This window comes from Phyllostomus discolor, chromosome X, assembly GCF_004126475.2.
Source record: "Phyllostomus discolor isolate MPI-MPIP mPhyDis1 chromosome X, mPhyDis1.pri.v3, whole genome shotgun sequence".
NCBI lineage: Eukaryota > Metazoa > Chordata > Mammalia > Chiroptera > Phyllostomidae > Phyllostomus > Phyllostomus discolor.
The window spans coordinates 6,218,833-6,223,718 of NC_050198.1; the positions used below are offsets into that span (position 1 = coordinate 6,218,833).

At 45.6% G+C, this 4,886-nt stretch overlaps 1 pseudogene; it reads left to right on the forward strand.

The window, feature by feature from the left end:
• The first annotated feature begins 1,005 nt into the window (after positions 1 to 1,005).
• On the forward strand, positions 1,006 to 4,572 carry LOC114505460 (annotated as a pseudogene).
• Positions 4,573 to 4,886: the final 314 nt, after the last annotated feature.

Here is a 4,886-nt window from a genome sequence, read left to right on the forward strand (position 1 = left end):
CTGTTTCTCCCACCTAAATAGTGTTTGACTGGGTTTACCCAACTTTTGAAGGTCAAGCTCATGTCCTAATTCCTCCTCTACAGAAGAATTTCCATTTCCATGTGGCCATTTCAAACCAACAGACTTTTTTACATACAACAAACACATAATAACATTTCCTAAGCCCTTAACATTATTAATTAATTTAATTTCCAATTCACAGGTCAGGAAAACTGAGGCACAGAGCAGTGGGGTACATTGCTCAAGGTCACACAGCTAATAAGTGGTAGTGCCAAGATTGAAATCCAAGTAATTTGGCATCAGAATCACTCCACCAAACCACAACACTAAGCTTTTTCTCACCAGTGTGAGATTTAGAAAATAATTTATAAGCAATGCAGAGTGTGTATGATGAAAGAAAATGTATGAGTTTCCCATGGCTTCCACAAACACACACACAAACACACACACTAAACACACTACAACCTGGGTGGCTTAAAACAACATAAATTTATTTTTTCACAGTTCTGGAGGTCAGATGCCTGACCTCACATAGTCCTTATAAAGGCCTCTTCCTGGCTCCTGGCAGTAGACAGAAAACTGTGATATTCTGTGGCTTGCAGATGTATCACCCCAATCTCTGCCTCCATCAGCACATGACCTCTTCTCTGTATGTCTCTTTGTGTGCTCTCCTCTATTTACAAGGACACCAGTCACTGCATTTGGATTCACCCCAACACAGTATGGCTACATTTTAACTAATTATATTTGCAAAGACTCTATCTACAAGTAAGATCACATTCCAAGTTTCCAGGTGGACATAAATTTAGAGTAGGGGACACTATTCAACCAAGTACAGAGGAGCACAGAGCAGAGTGTCTCTTCAAAATGCTCAGCTACTCCCAGTGTCAAAGTGTTGCTGAGTTGGTAGGACTTGTGGCTGGCACCCTCCAGATTCTGCTGAGGAGCAATGCGTGGAGTGGCTGTAGGTTTTGGTCAATAGACTGCAAGCTCCTCAGTGACAAAATGATATCATTTTCCAATTCCACCAAGTGTTCAACATCTGGTAGTGTCTGCAGATTCTCCCCAGACCAAATCAGTCAGATTGATTTTGTGTGTGCCACAGGTAGGACAATACTGCCACTTTTGGAGATTTTGCAGGTGACAGGTGCAAAGGTAAAATGTTCACTGTTCAAGGTCATGCATTATATAGGCCAGTATATAATGGTGAAGCAGCTTATAGTATGCTATTGTGGAGATATTTTGGGAGAACTACTTGGAATTCACAGCTTCTCCATGAAAGATCCAAGCCCTCTCTATGACACTCTAAGAAGGAATCTTGTCACCACTCCAGGGTCACAGTATGGATATTCTGAAGCTGTTACAGAACAACAGGGGGGCCATGGGAAACGAGGCAATATACTACTACCCCAAAGGAACCCCCCAGGTTCGTTATGTCCACCGCCAGAGGAAAGACGTCTCTCAATACCAGAGATTCATGAAAAGGAAAGGAAATGTTTATTTAATGCTATACAGACTTAAAGTAGTGACCTAATGCCTTCATCAAAATCCCAAAGTCCCTTAAAACACCCACGAACACACACAGTCCTTCCTTACCCCTTTGCCCAGTCTTGGGTACTGTATCACAGGAAAGGAAATAGAAGTCCTTGGTTCAGGCAGCCCCCAGTTCTTCCCAGTAATCTGTCTCAGCTGGGAGGCCTCCTTCAGTTCCTGGCACCATCAGCTGTGTCACCGGGATCTCTGCTAAAGCCAGGTGGTGGTTCCCTCTTCTAAAGCTGCAGGGGTCCCCACTCTGGCAAAGCTGTGAGGTTCTCTCTCCACTGCCCCAGCTGTGTGGTCCTCTCTGCACAATGGCCGTGGGAGTCTTCACTCTGCCAAAGCCGTGTGATTCTCCTTGCACAATGACTGCAAGGGGTGGGGGGTTGCCACTCTGCCAAAGCCGAGTGGCAGTTCTCTGCTAAAGCCACATGGTGATTCTCTCTTGCATGGCTTCGGGAGTCCCCACTCTGCTAAAGACTGAGTGGTTCTTTCTCCCAGGGCCACGGGAGTTTTGGATAGGTGTAGCATGCCTTGTACACCTTCCTCCAGATAAGCCATTCTTTACTTAAGTCCCTGCCTTTGTCATTTAGTGGTTATGATTTAATTGTGCCTTCCAACTCTGTCCAAATCTGTCACCTCCAGAATATGACCAGAATACCAATGGTCCAGTAATGCCAGCCTTTGGACACCAAGCCTGCGACTTCCTGGTGACAGTCAACTGACCAGGATTCTGTAAGGTCCTTCCCCTTACAGGAAAGACTCCCTCCATGCTGCATCCCCCTCCCTTTCAGGGTACCCCTGACCCACGGGTAGGTAGGACGACATCTATGTCCAGCAGGAAGTAGTTACAAGAAGATGAGACCTTCATCCATTGTCCTTTATAAGATTATACAGTGGGTGTATACCTGAAAGGAGGGATTGTAACAGGGTGCAGCCAAGAGGGGGGCCCCAAATAGGGATTTGGAATGGGGTCCAGAATTCAAGGTGTCCAGGAAATATTAGGATGTCCTCACTGTCCCCCACAGGTGTGGGTTGGGGTAAGGGACAAATGAAGCAGGGCCATTGAGAGCTGTTTGCATAGCAACAGCTTTGCAGCTAACCTTTGGTATGGTCATTTAACATATCTATAACCTTTAACTGGTTACATAGATATGTTAAATACCTGTGGCCATGCTCTGAGCCAGGGGAATGGAAGTAACTTCCCCACCAAGATGTAACTGGGGGGGCAGGTCCCCCGAGTTACAGTGCCTGCGTGAGAGCTTAGAGAAGATTGGCTCCATGACATGGGGCTACGCCTGCCCAGACTCACGATGGCAGCCCAGTGAAGCTGGAAGGATATGAGTACTGGCAGGTGTAACTGATTGTAGGAGTTGGAAATAGGGCTGCGGAGGAAGATTGGCGCAGGGATTTAAACCCATACGTGGCAGCCATTGAGGGGAGAACCATGTGGCTGTGGCTGTGGCAGTGCAGAGAGGATCACGGCCATTGAGGAGAGAACCACTTGGTCTTTAGCAGAGTGGGGACTCCCGAAGCCATGCAAGAGAGAATCACCATGTGGCTTTAGTAGAGAACTGCCACTCGGCTTTGGCAGAGTGGCAACCCCCCACCCCTTGCAGTCATTGTGCAAGGAGAATCACACGGCTTTGGCAGAGTGGAGACTCCCATGGCCATTGTGCAGAGAGGACCACACAGCTGGGGCAGTGGAGAGAGAACCTCACAGCTTTGCCAGAGTGGGGACCCCTGCAGCTTTAGAAGAGGGAACCACCACCTGGCTTTAGCAGAGATCCCGGCGACACAGCTGATGGTGCCGGGAACTGAAGGAGGCCTCCCAGCTGAGACAGATTACTGGGAAGAACTGGGGGCTGCCTGAACCAAGGACTTCTATTTCCTTTCCTGTGATACAGTACCCAAGACTGGGCAAAGGGGTAAGGAAGGACTGTGTGTGTTCGTGGGTGTTTTAAGGGACTTTGGGATTTTGATGAAGGCATTAGGTCACTACTTTAAGTCTGTATAGCATTAAATAAACATTTCCTTTCCTTTTCATGAATCTCTGGCATTGAGAGACGTCTTTCCTCTGACGGCGGACATAACGAACCTGGGGGGTTCCTTTGGGGTAATAGTATATCGCCTCAGGCCCCCCCCTTGTTGTTCTGTAACAAAGCAACATGTCAAGGAAAGTCCAACACTAGGAAAAGAACCAAAGAAGGCAGTATTCTCATGCTGCCTACCTCACTGCATAAATGCAGAAATTGTAGAGGGTAGGTAGATACTGCCATTTTTTTTTCAGACACTCAGGATGAAGTGTAGGTTTTGAATGAGTCAGTATTTGAGCACTTACGTGCTGGAATAAATGTAGAAACTGCAAATACTGACCAAACAAGTGAAAAAATAGGGGTGCAGGTGACAAAAATGTGATTGACTTGAGAAAAAATGACCTTGAAGACTCCACATTCTTAAGTAATGACACTGATGGAGAAGTTGCTTCTAAGTATGTGGTTGTGTAACTGAGTGCAAGAAACTAAACTCTCTAAACAAGAGATGCTTCTGTTGATGTGCCTTGAGGAAAGGTTAGTATTGTAAGTGAAGCCATTACCTCTTCATTTCTGTTGGCACTGCCATACATGTAAAGAAGGAAAATGAAGGAATTGATGTCCCTTATTGCCAAAGAACCATTTTGACTCTAGTGATTAGAGCAACAATTTATAAGGAAAGGAAGAAAAACCCAAACTTCTTGATCCCTGCAGCTCAGTGGAATTCTTGGATTTCCCTCACCTTTCTGAGAGCATCTCAAGCATGATGAAACAATCAGATGGCCTTTTGGTGTAGAGACCAGATAGAGAAAATAGGGAGGACTGACAGAATCTTCTGCATCCATGTAGCCTATGTGAGAAAACACCATGAGATGAGAATATTATTCATGGAAGAACAGGCCACACTGTCACTTGTTTCCACTGCATAAGATTAAAGAAGGCTGGAGCTTCATGCCCTCTTTGCAAGAAGATTCAGCTGGTTATTAAGGATTTTATGGCCTAGCTGAATTGGTGAGTTGCTGAGAAGTGATGACTAGAGCCAGGTCAGGGAGAAAATTGTCAGTACTGAGCTTCTTTCCACTCAGTGTGAACCACTGCATCCCCTTCACTGATTCATGCAAATGTCTGTGTGCCAGGGCAGCTTCCTCTCTAAATTTATGTGCAATTTAAGAGCCATTCTTTAAAAGTAGATTATCAATTTGGGGACTCCATTTGCATGAAAAGCTACTTTAATCACTACATTTTTCATCTAAAAAAGAGACTCTGGGAGGAGCAATTACCAAGACAAACAGGAAAATACATCCACTCACCAAATTA